The sequence below is a fragment of the Pan troglodytes genome, chromosome 1 (assembly GCF_028858775.2).
Source record: "Pan troglodytes isolate AG18354 chromosome 1, NHGRI_mPanTro3-v2.0_pri, whole genome shotgun sequence".
In the NCBI taxonomy this organism is placed as follows: Eukaryota; Metazoa; Chordata; class Mammalia; order Primates; family Hominidae; genus Pan; species Pan troglodytes.
Genome location: NC_072398.2, coordinates 20,578,129 through 20,603,125, shown reverse-complemented (window position 1 = coordinate 20,603,125; position 24,997 = coordinate 20,578,129). Strand labels below are relative to the sequence as shown.

General features: G+C 67.2%; 11 non-coding genes across 11 annotated transcripts; all 11 read right to left on the bottom strand.

Moving 5' to 3' along the window:
• Nucleotides 1-1,044: 1,044 nt before the first annotated feature.
• LOC129138387 (5S ribosomal RNA) lies at nucleotides 1,045-1,163 on the bottom strand. Its single transcript, XR_008541622.1, has one exon. It is a non-coding gene; the product is annotated as a 5S ribosomal RNA (ribosomal RNA).
• Nucleotides 1,164-3,270: 2,107 nt separating this feature from the next.
• On the bottom strand, nucleotides 3,271-3,389 carry LOC129138389 (5S ribosomal RNA). Its single transcript, XR_008541624.1, has one exon. It is a non-coding gene; the product is annotated as a 5S ribosomal RNA (ribosomal RNA).
• Nucleotides 3,390-5,488: 2,099 nt separating this feature from the next.
• Nucleotides 5,489-5,607, bottom strand: LOC129138390 (5S ribosomal RNA). The gene has a single exon (XR_008541625.1). It is a non-coding gene; the product is annotated as a 5S ribosomal RNA (ribosomal RNA).
• Nucleotides 5,608-7,706: 2,099 nt separating this feature from the next.
• Nucleotides 7,707-7,825, bottom strand: LOC129138391 (5S ribosomal RNA). Its single transcript, XR_008541626.1, has one exon. It is a non-coding gene; the product is annotated as a 5S ribosomal RNA (ribosomal RNA).
• A 2,150-nt stretch (nucleotides 7,826-9,975) lies between these two features.
• LOC129138392 (5S ribosomal RNA) lies at nucleotides 9,976-10,094 on the bottom strand. Its single transcript, XR_008541627.1, has one exon. It is a non-coding gene; the product is annotated as a 5S ribosomal RNA (ribosomal RNA).
• A 2,099-nt stretch (nucleotides 10,095-12,193) lies between these two features.
• Nucleotides 12,194-12,312, bottom strand: LOC129138393 (5S ribosomal RNA). The gene has a single exon (XR_008541628.1). It is a non-coding gene; the product is annotated as a 5S ribosomal RNA (ribosomal RNA).
• Nucleotides 12,313-14,416: 2,104 nt separating this feature from the next.
• On the bottom strand, nucleotides 14,417-14,535 carry LOC129138394 (5S ribosomal RNA). Its single transcript, XR_008541629.1, has one exon. It is a non-coding gene; the product is annotated as a 5S ribosomal RNA (ribosomal RNA).
• Nucleotides 14,536-16,677: 2,142 nt separating this feature from the next.
• On the bottom strand, nucleotides 16,678-16,796 carry LOC129138395 (5S ribosomal RNA). Its single transcript, XR_008541630.1, has one exon. It is a non-coding gene; the product is annotated as a 5S ribosomal RNA (ribosomal RNA).
• Nucleotides 16,797-18,900: 2,104 nt separating this feature from the next.
• On the bottom strand, nucleotides 18,901-19,019 carry LOC129138396 (5S ribosomal RNA). Its single transcript, XR_008541631.1, has one exon. It is a non-coding gene; the product is annotated as a 5S ribosomal RNA (ribosomal RNA).
• A 2,142-nt stretch (nucleotides 19,020-21,161) lies between these two features.
• On the bottom strand, nucleotides 21,162-21,280 carry LOC129138397 (5S ribosomal RNA). The gene has a single exon (XR_008541632.1). It is a non-coding gene; the product is annotated as a 5S ribosomal RNA (ribosomal RNA).
• Nucleotides 21,281-23,379: 2,099 nt separating this feature from the next.
• Nucleotides 23,380-23,498, bottom strand: LOC129138398 (5S ribosomal RNA). The gene has a single exon (XR_008541633.1). It is a non-coding gene; the product is annotated as a 5S ribosomal RNA (ribosomal RNA).
• Between the last annotated feature and the right edge of the window lie 1,499 nt (nucleotides 23,499-24,997).

The window sequence follows — 24,997 nt, the reverse complement described above, 5'->3', positions numbered from 1 at the left end:
AGACGGGCTTTTTCTTGGATGAATTGCTTGCTTTGGAGGTGGGTTTCGTAGGCTCCTGCCTTTCTTGGCACCTCCCTGTGCTCTGGGTGCCTTGCGGCGGGCCCCGAGATTTGCAGAGCGTGCCCGCCCGTTTGGCGGGAGCCGTGGCCCCGGGCGGGCCCGGAGGCCTGGGTCTCTGGCGTGTCCTCGGGACTGGAGTCGTCGACACGAAGTGGGGGGCATTGGGAATCCCGGGTGCACAGGGACTGTTTTCCTGGTGGCTGGCGAAGCAACGTCCTTCCCCCGGGTAAAGCAGCCCATGCGTTCTGGAGCCGAGGTCTTGGCTGGCGTCTGTGGTTCCCGCTGCCCCTGCCCGCCCCTTCCCCCGGTTTGGAAGGGTGCGACGACGGCGCCCGACGGGTGAATTGAATCGCCTGGGCGTTCCGGGAGCGGGAAGGTACCGCGAACGGCAGGGAACCCGCGGCTGCGCCTTTGGGGTCCGGCCCCCTGCCCTCCCGGGAAGGCTGGAGCCGGGCTCCTGGCGGGGCGGCGGCGAGGCGGAAGCGGTGGGATGCTGCTGCCCGGCGTGCAGTAGGGGCGGAGCCCCAGGAGGAGGACCCCGGCTGCGGCTGCGGCGGGGGTGTAGGTGGGCGGTAAAGGGGGAGCAGAGTCAGGGGAGGTTGGCAAGCATGGCGACTGTAGGGGGAAGGGAGGCAGCGGGGAAGCCAAAAGAGCCTACAGCAGGCCGGGCGGGCGCGCTGGCTCCCGCCTGTAATCCCAGCACTCTGGGAGGCCGAGGCGGGTGGATCACGAGGTCAGGAGCTCGAGACCATCCCGGCTGACAGGGTGAAACCCCGTCTCTAGGAAAAATAGAAAAAATTAGCCGGGCGTGGTGGCGGGCGCCTGTAGGCCCAGCTACTCGGGAGGCTGAGGCCGGGGAATGGCGTGAGCCCGGGAGGCGGAGCTTGCAGTGAGCCGAGATGGCGCCGCTGCACTCCAGCCTGGGCGACAGAGCGAGACTCCGTCTGGAAGAAAAGGAAAGAAAAAGCAAGAAGCCAAAGAAAAAGCCTACAGCACCCGGTATTCCCAGGCGGTCTCCCATCCAAGTACTAACCAGGCCCGACCCTGCTTAGCTTCCGAGATCAGACGAGATCGGGCGCGTTCAGGGTGGTATGGCCGTAGACGCCGAAGGAGGCGCCTGGCTGCCCCAAGAGCCCGGCCCGGCCCGGCCGTGCCCGCCGGATTGCAGCCGTCACCGCCAGCCCGCGGCCTTCCCCCGGCTCCCGCGCTCCCGAGCTTCCACCACATCGGGCCCGCTCGGAGCAGGGAGTGCTCCGAGGCGTCAGGGCCCAGGGCGCACGATCCTGGGACGCCCTCCGGTCCTCCGCCCTGTCGCGGAGGCAGCGTTCTGGATCCCTCGCCGCACAGGGGCTCCTGCGAGGCCCCCTCTTGCCCCACCCACCCAGAGCCGTCAGGGCTGGCCCAAGGCGAACAGCCGGCCCAGCCGCGCGGGGCCTTTCTCTCACAACGCCCCCACCACGGTCGCTTGTCCCGACCAAGACCCGGCCGGGGGGCAAGAGGGCGTGGGGTGTAGCCGGTCGGGGGGTGGCCCTGTTTTGCCCCGCGCTGGCACTAGAGGCGGCGGCCTGATCTCGGGTGAGAGGGCCTGAGAGAAACCCAGACACACCCCACCACCACCAGGAGCAAATCCACTCCCCCACACAGAGACAACACGCGGGCGCGCTCGCACGCGCTCGCGCGGACACACACACACACACACACACACACACAGACACACAGAGACACACACAGACACAGACACACACGCACGCACACGCACACGCACGCGCACGCACACACACACGCGGCTTGGAGGAGAGCAAGGACGAGATGGATGGAGAGATAGAAACCGAGGGAGGGAGAGAGACAGCGATCGAGAGAGACAGGCGAGGGCGAGAGGGAAGGAGACAGACAGAGAGGCTGAGAAAGAGAGAGGGACAGAGAAAGAGAGAGAGAGAGACAGAGAGACAGAGGGAAAACGACAGAAGTAGCGCGAGGTCCAGGGGGAAACCTAGAAGAGAGAGGCGGAGGGAGCTAGAGAGCGAGAGCGATAGAGCCTTAGAGAGGAAGCGCCCGGCTCCGTTAGGCAGCGCCCTCTTGAGCAGGCCGGGGTAGGGTGGAGGGGGCTTGGGCTGCGCCAGAACACGGGGGCCAGGCGGTCCGTGCGAGAGGAGCAACGGAGCGCGGAGACGGGCTTTTTCTTGGATGAATTGCTTGCTTTGGAGGTGGGTTTCGTAGGCTCCTGCCTTTCTTGGCACCTCCCTGTGCTCTGGGTGCCTTGCGGCGGGCCCCGAGATTTGCAGAGCGTGCCCGCCCGTTTGGCGGGAGCCGTGGCCCCGGGCGGGCCCGGAGGCCTGGGTCTCTGGCGTGTCCTCGGGACTGGAGTCGTCGACACGAAGTGGGGGGCATTGGGAATCCCGGGTGCACAGGGACTGTTTTCCTGGTGGCTGGCGAAGCAACGTCCTTCCCCCGGGTAAAGCAGCCCATGCGTTCTGGAGCCGAGGTCTTGGCTGGCGTCTGTGGTTCCCGCTGCCCCTGCCCGCCCCTTCCCCCGGTTTGGAAGGGTGCGACGACGGCGCCCGACGGGTGAATTGAATCGCCTGGGCGTTCCGGGAGCGGGAAGGTACCGCGAACGGCAGGGAACCCGCGGCTGCGCCTTTGGGGTCCGGCCCCCTGCCCTCCCGGGAAGGCTGGAGCCGGGCTCCTGGCGGGGCGGCGGCGAGGCGGAAGCGGTGGGATGCTGCTGCCCGGCGTGCAGTAGGGGCGGAGCCCCAGGAGGAGGACCCCGGCTGCGGCTGCGGCGGGGGTGTAGGTGGGCGGTAAAGGGGGAGCAGAGTCAGGGGAGGTTGGCAAGCATGGCGACTGTAGGGGGAAGGGAGGCAGCGGGGAAGCCAAAAGAGCCTACAGCAGGCCGGGCGGGCGCGCTGGCTCCCGCCTGTAATCCCAGCACTCTGGGAGGCCGAGGCGGGTGGATCACGAGGTCAGGAGCTCGAGACCATCCCGGCTGACAGGGTGAAACCCCGTCTCTAGGAAAAATAGAAAAAATTAGCCGGGCGTGGTGGCGGGCGCCTGTAGGCCCAGCTACTCGGGAGGCTGAGGCCGGGGAATGGCATGAGCCCGGGAGGCGGAGCTTGCAGTGAGCCGAGATGGCGCCGCTGCACTCCAGCCTGGGCGACAGAGCGAGACTCCGTCTGGAAGAAAAGGAAAGAAAAAGCAAAAAGCCAAAGAAAAAGCCTACAGCACCCGGTATTCCCAGGCGGTCTCCCATCCAAGTACTAACCAGGCCCGACCCTGCTTAGCTTCCGAGATCAGACGAGATCGGGCGCGTTCAGGGTGGTATGGCCGTAGACGCCGAAGGAGGCGCCTGGCTGCCCCAAGAGCCCGGCCCGGCCCGGCCGTGCCCGCCGGATTGCAGCCGTCACCGCCAGCCCGCGGCCTTCCCCCGGCTCCCGCGCTCCCGAGCTTCCACCACATCGGGCCCGCTCGGAGCAGGGAGTGCTCCGAGGCGTCAGGGCCCAGGGCGCACGATCCTGGGACACCCTCCGGTCCTCCGCCCTGTCGCGGAGGCAGCGTTCTGGATCCCTCGCCGCACAGGGGCTCCTGCGAGGCCCCCTCTTGCCCCACCCACCCAGAGCCGTCAGGGCTGGCCCAAGGCGAACAGCCGGCCCAGCCGCGCGGGGCCTTTCTCTCACAACGCCCCCACCACGGTCGCTTGTCCCGACCAAGACCCGGCCGGGGGGCAAGAGGGCGTGGGGTGTAGCCGGTCGGGGGGTGGCCCTGTTTTGCCCCGCGCTGGCACTAGAGGCGGCGGCCTGATCTCGGGTGAGAGGGCCTGAGAGAAACCCAGACACACCCCACCACCACCAGGAGCAAATCCACTCCCCCACACAGAGACAACACGCGGGCGCGCTCGCACGCGCTCGCGCGGACACACACACACACACACACAGACACACAGAGACACACACAGACACAGACACACACGCACGCACACGCACACGCACGCGCACGCACACACACACGCGGCTTGGAGGAGAGCAAGGACGAGATGGATGGAGAGATAGAAACCGAGGGAGGGAGAGAGACAGCGATCGAGAGAGACAGGCGAGGGCGAGAGGGAAGGAGACAGACAGAGAGGCTGAGAAAGAGAGAGGGACAGAGAAAGAGAGAGAGAGAGACAGAGAGACAGAGGGAAAACGACAGAAGTAGCGCGAGGTCCAGGGGGAAACCTAGAAGAGAGAGGCGGAGGGAGCTAGAGAGCGAGAGCGATAGAGCCTTAGAGAGGAAGCGCCCGGCTCCGTTAGGCAGCGCCCTCTTGAGCAGGCCGGGGTAGGGTGGAGGGGGCTTGGGCTGCGCCAGAACACGGGGGCCAGGCGGTCCGTGCGAGAGGAGCAACGGAGCGCGGAGACGGGCTTTTTCTTGGATGAATTGCTTGCTTTGGAGGTGGGTTTCGTAGGCTCCTGCCTTTCTTGGCACCTCCCTGTGCTCTGGGTGCCTTGCGGCGGGCCCCGAGATTTGCAGAGCGTGCCCGCCCGTTTGGCGGGAGCCGTGGCCCCGGGCGGGCCCGGAGGCCTGGGTCTCTGGCGTGTCCTCGGGACTGGAGTCGTCGACACGAAGTGGGGGGCATTGGGAATCCCGGGTGCACAGGGACTGTTTTCCTGGTGGCTGGCGAAGCAACGTCCTTCCCCCGGGTAAAGCAGCCCATGCGTTCTGGAGCCGAGGTCTTGGCTGGCGTCTGTGGTTCCCGCTGCCCCTGCCCGCCCCTTCCCCCGGTTTGGAAGGGTGCGACGACGGCGCCCGACGGGTGAATTGAATCGCCTGGGCGTTCCGGGAGCGGGAAGGTACCGCGAACGGCAGGGAACCCGCGGCTGCGCCTTTGGGGTCCGGCCCCCTGCCCTCCCGGGAAGGCTGGAGCCGGGCTCCTGGCGGGGCGGCGGCGAGGCGGAAGCGGTGGGATGCTGCTGCCCGGCGTGCAGTAGGGGCGGAGCCCCAGGAGGAGGACCCCGGCTGCGGCTGCGGCGGGGGTGTAGGTGGGCGGTAAAGGGGGAGCAGAGTCAGGGGAGGTTGGCAAGCATGGCGACTGTAGGGGGAAGGGAGGCAGCGGGGAAGCCAAAAGAGCCTACAGCAGGCCGGGCGGGCGCGCTGGCTCCCGCCTGTAATCCCAGCACTCTGGGAGGCCGAGGCGGGTGGATCACGAGGTCAGGAGCTCGAGACCATCCCGGCTGACAGGGTGAAACCCCGTCTCTAGGAAAAATAGAAAAAATTAGCCGGGCGTGGTGGCGGGCGCCTGTAGGCCCAGCTACTCGGGAGGCTGAGGCCGGGGAATGGCATGAGCCCGGGAGGCGGAGCTTGCAGTGAGCCGAGATGGCGCCGCTGCACTCCAGCCTGGGCGACAGAGCGAGACTCCGTCTGGAAGAAAAGGAAAGAAAAAGCAAAAAGCCAAAGAAAAAGCCTACAGCACCCGGTATTCCCAGGCGGTCTCCCATCCAAGTACTAACCAGGCCCGACCCTGCTTAGCTTCCGAGATCAGACGAGATCGGGCGCGTTCAGGGTGGTATGGCCGTAGACGCCGAAGGAGGCGCCTGGCTGCCCCAAGAGCCCGGCCCGGCCCGGCCGTGCCCGCCGGATTGCGGCCGTCACCGCCAGCCCGCGGCCTTCCCCCGGCTCCCGCGCTCCCGAGCTTCCACCACATCGGGCCCGCTCGGAGCAGGGAGTGCTCCGAGGCGTCAGGGCCCAGGGCGCACGATCCTGGGACACCCTCCGGTCCTCCGCCCTGTCGCGGAGGCAGCGTTCTGGATCCCTCGCCGCACAGGGGCTCCTGCGAGGCCCCCTCTTGCCCCACCCACCCAGAGCCGTCAGGGCTGGCCCAAGGCGAACAGCCGGCCCAGCCGCGCGGGGCCTTTCTCTCACAACGCCCCCACCACGGTCGCTTGTCCCGACCAAGACCCGGCCGGGGGGCAAGAGGGCGTGGGGTGTAGCCGGTCGGGGGGTGGCCCTGTTTTGCCCCGCGCTGGCACTAGAGGCGGCGGCCTGATCTCGGGTGAGAGGGCCTGAGAGAAACCCAGACACACCCCACCACCACCAGGAGCAAATCCACTCCCCCACACAGAGACAACACGCGGGCGCGCTCGCACGCGCTCGCGCGGACACACACACACACAGACACAGACACACAGAGACACACACAGACACAGACACACACGCACGCACACGCACACGCACGCGCACGCACACACACACGCGGCTTGGAGGAGAGCAAGGACGAGATGGATGGAGAGATAGAAACCGAGGGAGGGAGAGAGACAGCGATCGAGAGAGACAGGCGAGGGCGAGAGGGAAGGAGACAGACAGAGAGGCTGAGAAAGAGAGAGGGACAGAGAAAGAGAGAGAGAGAGACAGAGAGACAGAGGGAAAACGACAGAAGTAGCGCGAGGTCCAGGGGGAAACCTAGAAGAGAGAGGCGGAGGGAGCTAGAGAGCGAGAGCGATAGAGCCTTAGAGAGGAAGCGCCCGGCTCCGTTAGGCAGCGCCCTCTTGAGCAGGCCGGGGTAGGGTGGAGGGGGCTTGGGCTGCGCCAGAACACGGGGGCCAGGCGGTCCGTGCGAGAGGAGCAACGGAGCGCGGAGACGGGCTTTTTCTTGGATGAATTGCTTGCTTTGGAGGTGGGTTTCGTAGGCTCCTGCCTTTCTTGGCACCTCCCTGTGCTCTGGGTGCCTTGCGGCGGGCCCCGAGATTTGCAGAGCGTGCCCGCCCGTTTGGCGGGAGCCGTGGCCCCGGGCGGGCCCGGAGGCCTGGGTCTCTGGCGTGTCCTCGGGACTGGAGTCGTCGACACGAAGTGGGGGGCATTGGGAATCCCGGGTGCACAGGGACTGTTTTCCTGGTGGCTGGCGAAGCAACGTCCTTCCCCCGGGTAAAGCAGCCCATGCGTTCTGGAGCCGAGGTCTTGGCTGGCGTCTGTGGTTCCCGCTGCCCCTGCCCGCCCCTTCCCCCGGTTTGGAAGGGTGCGACGACGGCGCCCGACGGGTGAATTGAATCGCCTGGGCGTTCCGGGAGCGGGAAGGTACCGCGAACGGCAGGGAACCCGCGGCTGCGCCTTTGGGGTCCGGCCCCCTGCCCTCCCGGGAAGGCTGGAGCCGGGCTCCTGGCGGGGCGGCGGCGAGGCGGAAGCGGTGGGATGCTGCTGCCCGGCGTGCAGTAGGGGCGGAGCCCCAGGAGGAGGACCCCGGCTGCGGCTGCGGCGGGGGTGTAGGTGGGCGGTAAAGGGGGAGCAGAGTCAGGGGAGGTTGGCAAGCATGGCGACTGTAGGGGGAAGGGAGGCAGCGGGGAAGCCAAAAGAGCCTACAGCAGGCCGGGCGGGCGCGCTGGCTCCCGCCTGTAATCCCAGCACTCTGGGAGGCCGAGGCGGGTGGATCACGAGGTCAGGAGCTCGAGACCATCCCGGCTGACAGGGTGAAACCCCGTCTCTAGGAAAAATAGAAAAAATTAGCCGGGCGTGGTGGCGGGCGCCTGTAGGCCCAGCTACTCGGGAGGCTGAGGCCGGGGAATGGCATGAGCCCGGGAGGCGGAGCTTGCAGTGAGCCGAGATGGCGCCGCTGCACTCCAGCCTGGGCGACAGAGCGAGACTCCGTCTGGAAGAAAAGGAAAGAAAAAGCAAAAAGCCAAAGAAAAAGCCTACAGCACCCGGTATTCCCAGGCGGTCTCCCATCCAAGTACTAACCAGGCCCGACCCTGCTTAGCTTCCGAGATCAGACGAGATCGGGCGCGTTCAGGGTGGTATGGCCGTAGACGCCGAAGGAGGCGCCTGGCTGCCCCAAGAGCCCGGCCCGGCCCGGCCGTGCCCGCCGGATTGCAGCCGTCACCGCCAGCCTGGGGCCGCGGGGCTCGGATCGGGGACCCCCGAGCCGCTGGCCCGCGGCCTTCCCCCGGCTCCCGCGCTCCCGAGCTTCCACCACATCGGGCCCGCTCGGAGCAGGGAGTGCTCCGAGGCGTCAGGGCCCAGGGCGCACGATCCTGGGACGCCCTCCGGTCCTCCGCCCTGTCGCGGAGGCAGCGTTCTGGATCCCTCGCCGCACAGGGGCTCCTGCGAGGCCCCCTCTTGCCCCACCCACCCAGAGCCGTCAGGGCTGGCCCAAGGCGAACAGCCGGCCCAGCCGCGCGGGGCCTTTCTCTCACAACGCCCCCACCACGGTCGCTTGTCCCGACCAAGACCCGGCCGGGGGGCAAGAGGGCGTGGGGTGTAGCCGGTCGGGGGGTGGCCCTGTTTTGCCCCGCGCTGGCACTAGAGGCGGCGGCCTGATCTCGGGTGAGAGGGCCTGAGAGAAACCCAGACACACCCCACCACCACCAGGAGCAAATCCACTCCCCCACACAGAGACAACACGCGGGCGCGCTCGCACGCGCTCGCGCGGACACACACACACACACACACACACACACAGACACACAGAGACACACACAGACACAGACACACACGCACGCACACGCACACGCACGCGCACGCACACACACACGCGGCTTGGAGGAGAGCAAGGACGAGATGGATGGAGAGATAGAAACCGAGGGAGGGAGAGAGACAGCGATCGAGAGAGACAGGCGAGGGCGAGAGGGAAGGAGACAGACAGAGAGGCTGAGAAAGAGAGAGGGACAGAGAAAGAGAGAGAGAGAGACAGAGAGACAGAGGGAAAACGACAGAAGTAGCGCGAGGTCCAGGGGGAAACCTAGAAGAGAGAGGCGGAGGGAGCTAGAGAGCGAGAGCGATAGAGCCTTAGAGAGGAAGCGCCCGGCTCCGTTAGGCAGCGCCCTCTTGAGCAGGCCGGGGTAGGGTGGAGGGGGCTTGGGCTGCGCCAGAACACGGGGGCCAGGCGGTCCGTGCGAGAGGAGCAACGGAGCGCGGAGACGGGCTTTTTCTTGGATGAATTGCTTGCTTTGGAGGTGGGTTTCGTAGGCTCCTGCCTTTCTTGGCACCTCCCTGTGCTCTGGGTGCCTTGCGGCGGGCCCCGAGATTTGCAGAGCGTGCCCGCCCGTTTGGCGGGAGCCGTGGCCCCGGGCGGGCCCGGAGGCCTGGGTCTCTGGCGTGTCCTCGGGACTGGAGTCGTCGACACGAAGTGGGGGGCATTGGGAATCCCGGGTGCACAGGGACTGTTTTCCTGGTGGCTGGCGAAGCAACGTCCTTCCCCCGGGTAAAGCAGCCCATGCGTTCTGGAGCCGAGGTCTTGGCTGGCGTCTGTGGTTCCCGCTGCCCCTGCCCGCCCCTTCCCCCGGTTTGGAAGGGTGCGACGACGGCGCCCGACGGGTGAATTGAATCGCCTGGGCGTTCCGGGAGCGGGAAGGTACCGCGAACGGCAGGGAACCCGCGGCTGCGCCTTTGGGGTCCGGCCCCCTGCCCTCCCGGGAAGGCTGGAGCCGGGCTCCTGGCGGGGCGGCGGCGAGGCGGAAGCGGTGGGATGCTGCTGCCCGGCGTGCAGTAGGGGCGGAGCCCCAGGAGGAGGACCCCGGCTGCGGCTGCGGCGGGGGTGTAGGTGGGCGGTAAAGGGGGAGCAGAGTCAGGGGAGGTTGGCAAGCATGGCGACTGTAGGGGGAAGGGAGGCAGCGGGGAAGCCAAAAGAGCCTACAGCAGGCCGGGCGGGCGCGCTGGCTCCCGCCTGTAATCCCAGCACTCTGGGAGGCCGAGGCGGGTGGATCACGAGGTCAGGAGCTCGAGACCATCCCGGCTGACAGGGTGAAACCCCGTCTCTAGGAAAAATAGAAAAAATTAGCCGGGCGTGGTGGCGGGCGCCTGTAGGCCCAGCTACTCGGGAGGCTGAGGCCGGGGAATGGCGTGAGCCCGGGAGGCGGAGCTTGCAGTGAGCCGAGATGGCGCCGCTGCACTCCAGCCTGGGCGACAGAGCGAGACTCCGTCTGGAAGAAAAGGAAAGAAAAAGCAAAAAGCCAAAGAAAAAGCCTACAGCACCCGGTATTCCCAGGCGGTCTCCCATCCAAGTACTAACCAGGCCCGACCCTGCTTAGCTTCCGAGATCAGACGAGATCGGGCGCGTTCAGGGTGGTATGGCCGTAGACGCCGAAGGAGGCGCCTGGCTGCCCCAAGAGCCCGGCCCGGCCCGGCCGTGCCCGCCGGATTGCGGCCGTCACCGCCAGCCCGCGGCCTTCCCCCGGCTCCCGCGCTCCCGAGCTTCCACCACATCGGGCCCGCTCGGAGCAGGGAGTGCTCCGAGGCGTCAGGGCCCAGGGCGCACGATCCTGGGACACCCTCCGGTCCTCCGCCCTGTCGCGGAGGCAGCGTTCTGGATCCCTCGCCGCACAGGGGCTCCTGCGAGGCCCCCTCTTGCCCCACCCACCCAGAGCCGTCAGGGCTGGCCCAAGGCGAACAGCCGGCCCAGCCGCGCGGGGCCTTTCTCTCACAACGCCCCCACCACGGTCGCTTGTCCCGACCAAGACCCGGCCGGGGGGCAAGAGGGCGTGGGGTGTAGCCGGTCGGGGGGTGGCCCTGTTTTGCCCCGCGCTGGCACTAGAGGCGGCGGCCTGATCTCGGGTGAGAGGGCCTGAGAGAAACCCAGACACACCCCACCACCACCAGGAGCAAATCCACTCCCCCACACAGAGACAACACGCGGGCGCGCTCGCACGCGCTCGCGCGGACACACACACACACACACACAGACACACAGAGACACACACAGACACAGACACACACGCACGCACACGCACACGCACGCGCACGCACACACACACGCGGCTTGGAGGAGAGCAAGGACGAGATGGATGGAGAGATAGAAACCGAGGGAGGGAGAGAGACAGCGATCGAGAGAGACAGGCGAGGGCGAGAGGGAAGGAGACAGACAGAGAGGCTGAGAAAGAGAGAGGGACAGAGAAAGAGAGAGAGAGAGACAGAGAGACAGAGGGAAAACGACAGAAGTAGCGCGAGGTCCAGGGGGAAACCTAGAAGAGAGAGGCGGAGGGAGCTAGAGAGCGAGAGCGATAGAGCCTTAGAGAGGAAGCGCCCGGCTCCGTTAGGCAGCGCCCTCTTGAGCAGGCCGGGGTAGGGTGGAGGGGGCTTGGGCTGCGCCAGAACACGGGGGCCAGGCGGTCCGTGCGAGAGGAGCAACGGAGCGCGGAGACGGGCTTTTTCTTGGATGAATTGCTTGCTTTGGAGGTGGGTTTCGTAGGCTCCTGCCTTTCTTGGCACCTCCCTGTGCTCTGGGTGCCTTGCGGCGGGCCCCGAGATTTGCAGAGCGTGCCCGCCCGTTTGGCGGGAGCCGTGGCCCCGGGCGGGCCCGGAGGCCTGGGTCTCTGGCGTGTCCTCGGGACTGGAGTCGTCGACACGAAGTGGGGGGCATTGGGAATCCCGGGTGCACAGGGACTGTTTTCCTGGTGGCTGGCGAAGCAACGTCCTTCCCCCGGGTAAAGCAGCCCATGCGTTCTGGAGCCGAGGTCTTGGCTGGCGTCTGTGGTTCCCGCTGCCCCTGCCCGCCCCTTCCCCCGGTTTGGAAGGGTGCGACGACGGCGCCCGACGGGTGAATTGAATCGCCTGGGCGTTCCGGGAGCGGGAAGGTACCGCGAACGGCAGGGAACCCGCGGCTGCGCCTTTGGGGTCCGGCCCCCTGCCCTCCCGGGAAGGCTGGAGCCGGGCTCCTGGCGGGGCGGCGGCGAGGCGGAAGCGGTGGGATGCTGCTGCCCGGCGTGCAGTAGGGGCGGAGCCCCAGGAGGAGGACCCCGGCTGCGGCTGCGGCGGGGGTGTAGGTGGGCGGTAAAGGGGGAGCAGAGTCAGGGGAGGTTGGCAAGCATGGCGACTGTAGGGGGAAGGGAGGCAGCGGGGAAGCCAAAAGAGCCTACAGCAGGCCGGGCGGGCGCGCTGGCTCCCGCCTGTAATCCCAGCACTCTGGGAGGCCGAGGCGGGTGGATCACGAGGTCAGGAGCTCGAGACCATCCCGGCTGACAGGGTGAAACCCCGTCTCTAGGAAAAATAGAAAAAATTAGCCGGGCGTGGTGGCGGGCGCCTGTAGGCCCAGCTACTCGGGAGGCTGAGGCCGGGGAATGGCATGAGCCCGGGAGGCGGAGCTTGCAGTGAGCCGAGATGGCGCCGCTGCACTCCAGCCTGGGCGACAGAGCGAGACTCCGTCTGGAAGAAAAGGAAAGAAAAAGCAAAAAGCCAAAGAAAAAGCCTACAGCACCCGGTATTCCCAGGCGGTCTCCCATCCAAGTACTAACCAGGCCCGACCCTGCTTAGCTTCCGAGATCAGACGAGATCGGGCGCGTTCAGGGTGGTATGGCCGTAGACGCCGAAGGAGGCGCCTGGCTGCCCCAAGAGCCGAGCCCGGCCCGGCCCGGCCGTGCCCGCCGGATTGCAGCCGTCACCGCCAGCCCGCGGCCTTCCCCCGGCTCCCGCGCTCCCGAGCTTCCACCACATCGGGCCCGCTCGGAGCAGGGAGTGCTCCGAGGCGTCAGGGCCCAGGGCGCACGATCCTGGGACACCCTCCGGTCCTCCGCCCTGTCGCGGAGGCAGCGTTCTGGATCCCTCGCCGCACAGGGGCTCCTGCGAGGCCCCCTCTTGCCCCACCCACCCAGAGCCGTCAGGGCTGGCCCAAGGCGAACAGCCGGCCCAGCCGCGCGGGGCCTTTCTCTCACAACGCCCCCACCACGGTCGCTTGTCCCGACCACGACCCGGCCGGGGGGCAAGAGGGCGTGGGGTGTAGCCGGTCGGGGGGTGGCCCTGTTTTGCCCCGCGCTGGCACTAGAGGCGGCGGCCTGATCTCGGGTGAGAGGGCCTGAGAGAAACCCAGACACACCCCACCACCACCAGGAGCAAATCCACTCCCCCACACAGAGACAACACGCGGGCGCGCTCGCACGCGCTCGCGCGGACACACACACACACACACACAGACACACAGAGACACACACAGACACAGACACACACGCACGCACACGCACACGCACGCGCACGCACACACACACGCGGCTTGGAGGAGAGCAAGGACGAGATGGATGGAGAGATAGAAACCGAGGGAGGGAGAGAGACAGCGATCGAGAGAGACAGGCGAGGGCGAGAGGGAAGGAGACAGACAGAGAGGCTGAGAAAGAGAGAGGGACAGAGAAAGAGAGAGAGAGAGACAGAGAGACAGAGGGAAAACGACAGAAGTAGCGCGAGGTCCAGGGGGAAACCTAGAAGAGAGAGGCGGAGGGAGCTAGAGAGCGAGAGCGATAGAGCCTTAGAGAGGAAGCGCCCGGCTCCGTTAGGCAGCGCCCTCTTGAGCAGGCCGGGGTAGGGTGGAGGGGGCTTGGGCTGCGCCAGAACACGGGGGCCAGGCGGTCCGTGCGAGAGGAGCAACGGAGCGCGGAGACGGGCTTTTTCTTGGATGAATTGCTTGCTTTGGAGGTGGGTTTCGTAGGCTCCTGCCTTTCTTGGCACCTCCCTGTGCTCTGGGTGCCTTGCGGCGGGCCCCGAGATTTGCAGAGCGTGCCCGCCCGTTTGGCGGGAGCCGTGGCCCTGGGCGGGCCCGGAGGCCTGGGTCTCTGGCGTGTCCTCGGGACTGGAGTCGTCGACACGAAGTGGGGGGCATTGGGAATCCCGGGTGCACAGGGACTGTTTTCCTGGTGGCTGGCGAAGCAACGTCCTTCCCCCGGGTAAAGCAGCCCATGCGTTCTGGAGCCGAGGTCTTGGCTGGCGTCTGTGGTTCCCGCTGCCCCTGCCCGCCCCTTCCCCCGGTTTGGAAGGGTGCGACGACGGCGCCCGACGGGTGAATTGAATCGCCTGGGCGTTCCGGGAGCGGGAAGGTACCGCGAACGGCAGGGAACCCGCGGCTGCGCCTTTGGGGTCCGGCCCCCTGCCCTCCCGGGAAGGCTGGAGCCGGGCTCCTGGCGGGGCGGCGGCGAGGCGGAAGCGGTGGGATGCTGCTGCCCGGCGTGCAGTAGGGGCGGAGCCCCAGGAGGAGGACCCCGGCTGCGGCTGCGGCGGGGGTGTAGGTGGGCGGTAAAGGGGGAGCAGAGTCAGGGGAGGTTGGCAAGCATGGCGACTGTAGGGGGAAGGGAGGCAGCGGGGAAGCCAAAAGAGCCTACAGCAGGCCGGGCGGGCGCGCTGGCTCCCGCCTGTAATCCCAGCACTCTGGGAGGCCGAGGCGGGTGGATCACGAGGTCAGGAGCTCGAGACCATCCCGGCTGACAGGGTGAAACCCCGTCTCTAGGAAAAATAGAAAAAATTAGCCGGGCGTGGTGGCGGGCGCCTGTAGGCCCAGCTACTCGGGAGGCTGAGGCCGGGGAATGGCATGAGCCCGGGAGGCGGAGCTTGCAGTGAGCCGAGATGGCGCCGCTGCACTCCAGCCTGGGCGACAGAGCGAGACTCCGTCTGGAAGAAAAGGAAAGAAAAAGCAAAAAGCCAAAGAAAAAGCCTACAGCACCCGGTATTCCCAGGCGGTCTCCCATCCAAGTACTAACCAGGCCCGACCCTGCTTAGCTTCCGAGATCAGACGAGATCGGGCGCGTTCAGGGTGGTATGGCCGTAGACGCCGAAGGAGGCGCCTGGCTGCCCCAAGAGCCCGGCCCGGCCCGGCCGTGCCCGCCGGATTGCAGCCGTCACCGCCAGCCTGGGGCCGCGGGGCTCGGATCGGGGACCCCCGAGCCGCTGGCCCGCGGCCTTCCCCCGGCTCCCGCGCTCCCGAGCTTCCACCACATCGGGCCCGCTCGGAGCAGGGAGTGCTCCGAGGCGTCAGGGCCCAGGGCGCACGATCCTGGGACGCCCTCCGGTCCTCCGCCCTGTCGCGGAGGCAGCGTTCTGGATCCCTCGCCGCACAGGGGCTCCTGCGAGGCCCCCTCTTGCCCCACCCACCCAGAGCCGTCAGGGCTGGCCCAAGGCGAACAGCCGGCCCAGCCGCGCGGGGCCTTTCTCTCACAACGCCCCCACCACGGTCGCTTGTCCCGACCAAGACCCGGCCGGGGGGCAAGAGGGCGTGGGGTGTAGCCGGTCGGGGGGTGGCCCTGTTTTGCCCCGCGCTGGCACTAGAGGCGGCGGCCTGATCTCGGGTGAGAGGGCCTGAGAGAAACCCAGACACACCCCACCACCACCAGGAGCAAATCCACTCCCCCACACAGAGACAACACGCGGGCGCGCTCGCACGCGCTCGCGCGGACACACACACACACACACACAGACACACAGAGACACACACAGACACAGACACACACGCACGCACACGCACACGCACGCGCACGCACACACACACGCGGCTTGGAGGAGAGCAAGGACGAGATGGATGGAGAGATAGAAACCGAGGGAGGGAGAGAGACAGCGATCGAGAGAGACAGGCGAGGGCGAGAGGGAAGGAGACAGACAGAGAGGCTGAGAAAGAGAGAGGGACAGAGAAAGAGAGAGAGAGAGACAGAGAGACAGAGGGAAAACGACAGAAGTAGCGCGAGGTCCAGGGGGAAACCTAGAAGAGAGAGGCGGAGGGAGCTAGAGAGCGAGAGCGATAGAGCCTTAGAGAGGAAGCGCCCGGCTCCGTTAGGCAGCGCCCTCTTGAGCAGGCCGGGGTAGGGTGGAGGGGGCTTGGGCTGCGCCAGAACACGGGGGCCAGGCGGTCCGTGCGAGAGGAGCAACGGAGCGCGGAGACGGGCTTTTTCTTGGATGAATTGCTTGCTTTGGAGGTGGGTTTCGTAGGCTCCTGCCTTTCTTGGCACCTCCCTGTGCTCTGGGTGCCTTGCGGCGGGCCCCGAGATTTGCAGAGCGTGCCCGCCCGTTTGGCGGGAGCCGTGGCCCCGGGCGGGCCCGGAGGCCTGGGTCTCTGGCGTGTCCTCGGGACTGGAGTCGTCGACACGAAGTGGGGGGCATTGGGAATCCCGGGTGCACAGGGACTGTTTTCCTGGTGGCTGGCGAAGCAACGTCCTTCCCCCGGGTAAAGCAGCCCATGCGTTCTGGAGCCGAGGTCTTGGCTGGCGTCTGTGGTTCCCGCTGCCCCTGCCCGCCCCTTCCCCCGGTTTGGAAGGGTGCGACGACGGCGCCCGACGGGTGAATTGAATCGCCTGGGCGTTCCGGGAGCGGGAAGGTACCGCGAACGGCAGGGAACCCGCGGCTGCGCCTTTGGGGTCCGGCCCCCTGCCCTCCCGGGAAGGCTGGAGCCGGGCTCCTGGCGGGGCGGCGGCGAGGCGGAAGCGGTGGGATGCTGCTGCCCGGCGTGCAGTAGGGGCGGAGCCCCAGGAGGAGGACCCCGGCTGCGGCTGCGGCGGGGGTGTAGGTGGGCGGTAAAGGGGGAGCAGAGTCAGGGGAGGTTGGCAAGCATGGCGACTGTAGGGGGAAGGGAGGCAGCGGGGAAGCCAAAAGAGCCTACAGCAGGCCGGGCGGGCGCGCTGGCTCCCGCCTGTAATCCCAGCACTCTGGGAGGCCGAGGCGGGTGGATCACGAGGTCAGGAGCTCGAGACCATCCCGGCTGACAGGGTGAAACCCCGTCTCTAGGAAAAATAGAAAAAATTAGCCGGGCGTGGTGGCGGGCGCCTGTAGGCCCAGCTACTCGGGAGGCTGAGGCCGGGGAATGGCGTGAGCCCGGGAGGCGGAGCTTGCAGTGAGCCGAGATGGCGCCGCTGCACTCCAGCCTGGGCGACAGAGCGAGACTCCGTCTGGAAGAAAAGGAAAGAAAAAGCAAGAAGCCAAAGAAAAAGCCTACAGCACCCGGTATTCCCAGGCGGTCTCCCATCCAAGTACTAACCAGGCCCGACCCTGCTTAGCTTCCGAGATCAGACGAGATCGGGCGCGTTCAGGGTGGTATGGCCGTAGACGCCGAAGGAGGCGCCTGGCTGCCCCAAGAGCCGAGCCCGGCCCGGCCCGGCCGTGCCCGCCGGATTGCAGCCGTCACCGCCAGCCCGCGGCCTTCCCCCGGCTCCCGCGCTCCCGAGCTTCCACCACATCGGGCCCGCTCGGAGCAGGGAGTGCTCCGAGGCGTCAGGGCCCAGGGCGCACGATCCTGGGACACCCTCCGGTCCTCCGCCCTGTCGCGGAGGCAGCGTTCTGGATCCCTCGCCGCACAGGGGCTCCTGCGAGGCCCCCTCTTGCCCCACCCACCCAGAGCCGTCAGGGCTGGCCCAAGGCGAACAGCCGGCCCAGCCGCGCGGGGCCTTTCTCTCACAACGCCCCCACCACGGTCGCTTGTCCCGACCACGACCCGGCCGGGGGGCAAGAGGGCGTGGGGTGTAGCCGGTCGGGGGGTGGCCCTGTTTTGCCCCGCGCTGGCACTAGAGGCGGCGGCCTGATCTCGGGTGAGAGGGCCTGAGAGAAACCCAGACACACCCCACCACCACCAGGAGCAAATCCACTCCCCCACACAGAGACAACACGCGGGCGCGCTCGCACGCGCTCGCGCGGACACACACACACACACACACAGACACACAGAGACACACACAGACACAGACACACACGCACGCACACGCACACGCACGCGCACGCACACACACACGCGGCTTGGAGGAGAGCAAGGACGAGATGGATGGAGAGATAGAAACCGAGGGAGGGAGAGAGACAGCGATCGAGAGAGACAGGCGAGGGCGAGAGGGAAGGAGACAGACAGAGAGGCTGAGAAAGAGAGAGGGACAGAGAAAGAGAGAGAGAGAGACAGAGAGACAGAGGGAAAACGACAGAAGTAGCGCGAGGTCCAGGGGGAAACCTAGAAGAGAGAGGCGGAGGGAGCTAGAGAGCGAGAGCGATAGAGCCTTAGAGAGGAAGCGCCCGGCTCCGTTAGGCAGCGCCCTCTTGAGCAGGCCGGGGTAGGGTGGAGGGGGCTTGGGCTGCGCCAGAACACGGGGGCCAGGCGGTCCGTGCGAGAGGAGCAACGGAGCGCGGAGACGGGCTTTTTCTTGGATGAATTGCTTGCTTTGGAGGTGGGTTTCGTAGGCTCCTGCCTTTCTTGGCACCTCCCTGTGCTCTGGGTGCCTTGCGGCGGGCCCCGAGATTTGCAGAGCGTGCCCGCCCGTTTGGCGGGAGCCGTGGCCCTGGGCGGGCCCGGAGGCCTGGGTCTCTGGCGTGTCCTCGGGACTGGAGTCGTCGACACGAAGTGGGGGGCATTGGGAATCCCGGGTGCACAGGGACTGTTTTCCTGGTGGCTGGCGAAGCAACGTCCTTCCCCCGGGTAAAGCAGCCCATGCGTTCTGGAGCCGAGGTCTTGGCTGGCGTCTGTGGTTCCCGCTGCCCCTGCCCGCCCCTTCCCCCGGTTTGGAAGGGTGCGACGACGGCGCCCGACGGGTGAATTGAATCGCCTGGGCGTTCCGGGAGCGGGAAGGTACCGCGAACGGCAGGGAACCCGCGGCTGCGCCTTTGGGGTCCGGCCCCCTGCCCTCCCGGGAAGGCTGGAGCCGGGCTCCTGGCGGGGCGGCGGCGAGGCGGAAGCGGTGGGATGCTGCTGCCCGGCGTGCAGTAGGGGCGGAGCCCCAGGAGGAGGACCCCGGCTGCGGCTGCGGCGGGGGTGTAGGTGGGCGGTAAAGGGGGAGCAGAGTCAGGGGAGGTTGGCAAGCATGGCGACTGTAGGGGGAAGGGAGGCAGCGGGGAAGCCAAAAGAGCCTACAGCAGGCCGGGCGGGCGCGCTGGCTCCCGCCTGTAATCCCAGCACTCTGGGAGGCCGAGGCGGGTGGATCACGAGGTCAGGAGCTCGAGACCATCCCGGCTGACAGGGTGAAACCCCGTCTCTAGGAAAAATAGAAAAAATTAGCCGGGCGTGGTGGCGGGCGCCTGTAGGCCCAGCTACTCGGGAGGCTGAGGCCGGGGAATGGCATGAGCCCGGGAGGCGGAGCTTGCAGTGAGCCGAGATGGCGCCGCTGCACTCCAGCCTGGGCGACAGAGCGAGACTCCGTCTGGAAGAAAAGGAAAGAAAAAGCAAAAAGCCAAAGAAAAAGCCTACAGCACCCGGTATTCCCAGGCGGTCTCCCATCCAAGTACTAACCAGGCCCGACCCTGCTTAGCTTCCGAGATCAGACGAGATCGGGCGCGTTCAGGGTGGTATGGCCGTAGACGCCGAAGGAGGCGCCTGGCTGCCCCAAGAGCCCGGCCCGGCCCGGCCGTGCCCGCCGGATTGCAGCCGTCACCGCCAGCCTGGGGCCGCGGGGCTCGGATCGGGGACCCCCGAGCCGCTGGCCCGCGGCCTTCCCCCGGCTCCCGCGCTCCCGAGCTTCCACCACATCGGGCCCGCTCGGAGCAGGGAGTGCTCCGAGGCGTCAGGGCCCAGGGCGCACGATCCTGGGACGCCCTCCGGTCCTCCGCCCTGTCGCGGAGGCAGCGTTCTGGATCCCTCGCCGCACAGGGGCTCCTGCGAGGCCCCCTCTTGCCCCACCCACCCAGAGCCGTCAGGGCTGGCCCAAGGCGAACAGCCGGCCCAGCCGCGCGGGGCCTTTCTCTCACAACGCCCCCACCACGGTCGCTTGTCCCGACCAAGACCCGGCCGGGGGGCAAGAGGGCGTGGGGTGTAGCCGGTCGGGGGGTGGCCCTGTTTTGCCCCGCGCTGGCACTAGAGGCGGCGGCCTGATCTCGGGTGAGAGGGCCTGAGAGAAACCCAGACACACCCCACCACCACCAGGAGCAAATCCACTCCCCCACACAGAGACAACACGCGGGCGCGCTCGCACGCGCTCGCGCGGACACACACACACACACACACAGACACACAGAGACACACACAGACACAGACACACACGCACGCACACGCACACGCACGCGCACGCACACACACACGCGGCTTGGAGGAGAGCAAGGACGAGATGGATGGAGAGATAGAAACCGAGGGAGGGAGAGAGACAGCGATCGAGAGAGACAGGCGAGGGCGAGAGGGAAGGAGACAGACAGAGAGGCTGAGAAAGAGAGAGGGACAGAGAAAGAGAGAGAGAGAGACAGAGAGACAGAGGGAAAACGACAGAAGTAGCGCGAGGTCCAGGGGGAAACCTAGAAGAGAGAGGCGGAGGGAGCTAGAGAGCGAGAGCGATAGAGCCTTAGAGAGGAAGCGCCCGGCTCCGTTAGGCAGCGCCCTCTTGAGCAGGCCGGGGTAGGGTGGAGGGGGCTTGGGCTGCGCCAGAACACGGGGGCCAGGCGGTCCGTGCGAGAGGAGCAACGGAGCGCGGAGACGGGCTTTTTCTTGGATGAATTGCTTGCTTTGGAGGTGGGTTTCGTAGGCTCCTGCCTTTCTTGGCACCTCCCTGTGCTCTGGGTGCCTTGCGGCGGGCCCCGAGATTTGCAGAGCGTGCCCGCCCGTTTGGCGGGAGCCGTGGCCCCGGGCGGGCCCGGAGGCCTGGGTCTCTGGCGTGTCCTCGGGACTGGAGTCGTCGACACGAAGTGGGGGGCATTGGGAATCCCGGGTGCACAGGGACTGTTTTCCTGGTGGCTGGCGAAGCAACGTCCTTCCCCCGGGTAAAGCAGCCCATGCGTTCTGGAGCCGAGGTCTTGGCTGGCGTCTGTGGTTCCCGCTGCCCCTGCCCGCCCCTTCCCCCGGTTTGGAAGGGTGCGACGACGGCGCCCGACGGGTGAATTGAATCGCCTGGGCGTTCCGGGAGCGGGAAGGTACCGCGAACGGCAGGGAACCCGCGGCTGCGCCTTTGGGGTCCGGCCCCCTGCCCTCCCGGGAAGGCTGGAGCCGGGCTCCTGGCGGGGCGGCGGCGAGGCGGAAGCGGTGGGATGCTGCTGCCCGGCGTGCAGTAGGGGCGGAGCCCCAGGAGGAGGACCCCGGCTGCGGCTGCGGCGGGGGTGTAGGTGGGCGGTAAAGGGGGAGCAGAGTCAGGGGAGGTTGGCAAGCATGGCGACTGTAGGGGGAAGGGAGGCAGCGGGGAAGCCAAAAGAGCCTACAGCAGGCCGGGCGGGCGCGCTGGCTCCCGCCTGTAATCCCAGCACTCTGGGAGGCCGAGGCGGGTGGATCACGAGGTCAGGAGCTCGAGACCATCCCGGCTGACAGGGTGAAACCCCGTCTCTAGGAAAAATAGAAAAAATTAGCCGGGCGTGGTGGCGGGCGCCTGTAGGCCCAGCTACTCAGGAGGCTGAGGCCGGGGAATGGCGTGAGCCCGGGAGGCGGAGCTTGCAGTGAGCCGAGATGGCGCCGCTGCACTCCAGCCTGGGCGACAGAGCGAGACTCCGTCTGGAAGAAAAGGAAAGAAAAAGCAAAAAGCCAAAGAAAAAGCCTACAGCACCCGGTATTCCCAGGCGGTCTCCCATCCAAGTACTAACCAGGCCCGACCCTGCTTAGCTTCCGAGATCAGACGAGATCGGGCGCGTTCAGGGTGGTATGGCCGTAGACGCCGAAGGAGGCGCCTGGCTGCCCCAAGAGCCCGGCCCGGCCCGGCCGTGCCCGCCGGATTGCAGCCGTCACCGCCAGCCCGCGGCCTTCCCCCGGCTCCCGCGCTCCCGAGCTTCCACCACATCGGGCCCGCTCGGAGCAGGGAGTGCTCCGAGGCGTCAGGGCCCAGGGCGCACGATCCTGGGACACCCTCCGGTCCTCCGCCCTGTCGCGGAGGCAGCGTTCTGGATCCCTCGCCGCACAGGGGCTCCTGCGAGGCCCCCTCTTGCCCCACCCACCCAGAGCCGTCAGGGCTGGCCCAAGGCGAACAGCCGGCCCAGCCGCGCGGGGCCTTTCTCTCACAACGCCCCCACCACGGTCGCTTGTCCCGACCAAGACCCGGCCGGGGGGCAAGAGGGCGTGGGGTGTAGCCGGTCGGGGGGTGGCCCTGTTTTGCCCCGCGCTGGCACTAGAGGCGGCGGCCTGATCTCGGGTGAGAGGGCCTGAGAGAAACCCAGACACACCCCACCACCACCAGGAGCAAATCCACTCCCCCACACAGAGACAACACGCGGGCGCGCTCGCACGCGCTCGCGCGGACACACACACACACACACACAGACACACAGAGACACACACAGACACAGACACACACGCACGCACACGCACACGCACGCGCACGCACACACACACGCGGCTTGGAGGAGAGCAAGGACGAGATGGATGGAGAGATAGAAACCGAGGGAGGGAGAGAGACAGCGATCGAGAGAGACAGGCGAGGGCGAGAGGGAAGGAGACAGACAGAGAGGCTGAGAAAGAGAGAGGGACAGAGAAAGAGAGAGAGAGAGACAGAGAGACAGAGGGAAAACGACAGAAGTAGCGCGAGGTCCAGGGGGAAACCTAGAAGAGAGAGGCGGAGGGAGCTAGAGAGCGAGAGCGATAGAGCCTTAGAGAGGAAGCGCCCGGCTCCGTTAGGCAGCGCCCTCTTGAGCAGGCCGGGGTAGGGTGGAGGGGGCTTGGGCTGCGCCAGAACACGGGGGCCAGGCGGTCCGTGCGAGAGGAGCAACGGAGCGCGGAGACGGGCTTTTTCTTGGATGAATTGCTTGCTTTGGAGGTGGGTTTCGTAGGCTCCTGCCTTTCTTGGCACCTCCCTGTGCTCTGGGTGCCTTGCGGCGGGCCCCGAGATTTGCAGAGCGTGCCCGCCCGTTTGGCGGGAGCCGTGGCCCCGGGCGGGCCCGGAGGCCTGGGTCTCTGGCGTGTCCTCGGGACTGGAGTCGTCGACACGAAGTGGGGGGCATTGGGAATCCCGGGTGCACAGGGACTGTTTTCCTGGTGGCTGGCGAAGCAACGTCCTTCCCCCGGGTAAAGCAGCCCATGCGTTCTGGAGCCGAGGTCTTGGCTGGCGTCTGTGGTTCCCGCTGCCCCTGCCCGCCCCTTCCCCCGGTTTGGAAGGGTGCGACGACGGCGCCCGACGGGTGAATTGAATCGCCTGGGCGTTCCGGGAGCGGGAAGGTACCGCGAACGGCAGGGAACCCGCGGCTGCGCCTTTGGGGTCCGGCCCCCTGCCCTCCCGGGAAGGCTGGAGCCGGGCTCCTGGCGGGGCGGCGGCGAGGCGGAAGCGGTGGGATGCTGCTGCCCGGCGTGCAGTAGGGGCGGAGCCCCAGGAGGAGGACCCCGGCTGCGGCTGCGGCGGGGGTGTAGGTGGGCGGTAAAGGGGGAGCAGAGTCAGGGGAGGTTGGCAAGCATGGCGACTGTAGGGGGAAGGGAGGCAGCGGGGAAGCCAAAAGAGCCTACAGCAGGCCGGGCGGGCGCGCTGGCTCCCGCCTGTAATCCCAGCACTCTGGGAGGCCGAGGCGGGTGGATCACGAGGTCAGGAGCTCGAGACCATCCCGGCTGACAGGGTGAAACCCCGTCTCTAGGAAAAATAGAAAAAATTAGCCGGGCGTGGTGGCGGGCGCCTGTAGGCCCAGCTACTCGGGAGGCTGAGGCCGGGGAATGGCATGAGCCCGGGAGGCGGAGCTTGCAGTGAGCCGAGATGGCGCCGCTGCACTCCAGCCTGGGCGACAGAGCGAGACTCCGTCTGGAAGAAAAGGAAAGAAAAAGCAAAAAGCCAAAGAAAAAGCCTACAGCACCCGGTATTCCCAGGCGGTCTCCCATCCAAGTACTAACCAGGCCCGACCCTGCTTAGCTTCCGAGATCAGACGAGATCGGGCGCGTTCAGGGTGGTATGGCCGTAGACGCCGAAGGAGGCGCCTGGCTGCCCCAAGAGCCCGGCCCGGCCCGGCCGTGCCCGCCGGATTGCAGCCGTCACCGCCAGCCTGGGGCCGCGGGGCTCGGATCGGGGACCCCCGAGCCGCTGGCCCGCGGCCTTCCCCCGGCTCCCGCGCTCCCGAGCTTCCACCACATCGGGCCCGCTCGGAGCAGGGAGTGCTCCGAGGCGTCAGGGCCCAGGGCGCACGATCCTGGGACGCCCTCCGGTCCTCCGCCCTGTCGCGGAGGCAGCGTTCTGGATCCCTCGCCGCACAGGGGCTCCTGCGAGGCCCCCTCTTGCCCCACCCACCCAGAGCCGTCAGGGCTGGCCCAAGGCGAACAGCCGGCCCAGCCGCGCGGGGCCTTTCTCTCACAACGCCCCCACCACGGTCGCTTGTCCCGACCAAGACCCGGCCGGGGGGCAAGAGGGCGTGGGGTGTAGCCGGTCGGGGGGTGGCCCTGTTTTGCCCCGCGCTGGCACTAGAGGCGGCGGCCTGATCTCGGGTGAGAGGGCCTGAGAGAAACCCAGACACACCCCACCACCACCAGGAGCAAATCCACTCCCCCACACAGAGACAACACGCGGGCGCGCTCGCACGCGCTCGCGCGGACACACACACACACACACACAGACACACAGAGACACACACAGACACAGACACACACGCACGCACACGCACACGCACGCGCACGCACACACACACGCGGCTTGGAGGAGAGCAAGGACGAGATGGATGGAGAGATAGAAACCGAGGGAGGGAGAGAGACAGCGATCGAGAGAGACAGGCGAGGGCGAGAGGGAAGGAGACAGACAGAGAGGCTGAGAAAGAGAGAGGGACAGAGAAAGAGAGAGAGAGAGACAGAGAGACAGAGGGAAAACGACAGAAGTAGCGCGAGGTCCAGGGGGAAACCTAGAAGAGAGAGGCGGAGGGAGCTAGAGAGCGAGAGCGATAGAGCCTTAGAGAGGAAGCGCCCGGCTCCGTTAGGCAGCGCCCTCTTGAGCAGGCCGGGGTAGGGTGGAGGGGGCTTGGGCTGCGCCAGAACACGGGGGCCAGGCGGTCCGTGCGAGAGGAGCAACGGAGCGCGGAGACGGGCTTTTTCTTGGATGAATTGCTTGCTTTGGAGGTGGGTTTCGTAGGCTCCTGCCTTTCTTGGCACCTCCCTGTGCTCTGGGTGCCTTGCGGCGGGCCCCGAGATTTGCAGAGCGTGCCCGCCCGTTTGGCGGGAGCCGTGGCCCCGGGCGGGCCCGGAGGCCTGGGTCTCTGGCGTGTCCTCGGGACTGGAGTCGTCGACACGAAGTGGGGGGCATTGGGAATCCCGGGTGCACAGGGACTGTTTTCCTGGTGGCTGGCGAAGCAACGTCCTTCCCCCGGGTAAAGCAGCCCATGCGTTCTGGAGCCGAGGTCTTGGCTGGCGTCTGTGGTTCCCGCTGCCCCTGCCCGCCCCTTCCCCCGGTTTGGAAGGGTGCGACGACGGCGCCCGACGGGT